This window comes from Sinocyclocheilus anshuiensis, unplaced genomic scaffold (assembly GCF_001515605.1).
Source record: "Sinocyclocheilus anshuiensis isolate Anshui unplaced genomic scaffold, SAMN03320099.WGS_v1.1 scaffold267, whole genome shotgun sequence".
Taxonomy (NCBI): Eukaryota; Metazoa; Chordata; class Actinopteri; order Cypriniformes; family Cyprinidae; genus Sinocyclocheilus; species Sinocyclocheilus anshuiensis.
Window position 1 is genome coordinate 2,162,554 of NW_015552637.1, and position 621 is coordinate 2,163,174.

The 621-nt window shown below is 38.3% G+C and overlaps 1 protein-coding gene across 3 annotated transcripts in view; it reads right to left on the reverse strand.

Annotated features, from left to right (window-relative positions):
- Positions 1-621, reverse strand: part of LOC107666783 (dual specificity tyrosine-phosphorylation-regulated kinase 1B-like) — a 54,706-nt gene that overhangs the window by 12,238 nt on the left and 41,847 nt on the right. The window lies entirely within an intron of this gene.

Consider the following 621-nt stretch of genomic DNA (forward strand, 5'->3'; position numbering starts at 1 on the left):
CTAAATTATGAAAGACCGGAGTATCGATAAGCTCTGACGTTAACGGTTCTGCTATCGGTACTGGAGATATTAAGAAAACACATACATTTATTATTGCTATATGTACATTATCTTGCAAATTCTATCTCACCAGAGTCGCCAGCTGTTTTTCAAACATTTGTCTATTATACATTTTTGCTATTCGCAATTCAGAAGCGAGATCGCGCTCACGCGGAGGAGCTTCAGCACGCGCAACATGAAAGCCCTGTTTAATTATGATAGAAGAGAGAACTAAACATTCAAACTTCTGCTAACATTTTAGGCCTGTGGTGGTTTTATTAAGCTAATTTTATTTTTTTTATTTCGATTTTGGCTTCTAAGGATTATACAAAAGAAGACATGAGGTAAAGCTGTTAAAAACTAGCTGCGTTTTGTTTTGCGCAACTTCTTTCCCTTCACAGCAGTGCGCATTCGTTCCTCCCTAAAACCCAAACTTAACGTCAGAATCAGCTCAATCGTGCTCCAAAACGGACAAACAAATTACACTTTGAGCTTCGAGCGCATGTCCAAACGATCAAATACACACAAAAATGTCAAAATGGCCGGCTTGGAGAGGATATTACAGTTTATGTCTTAAGTGGA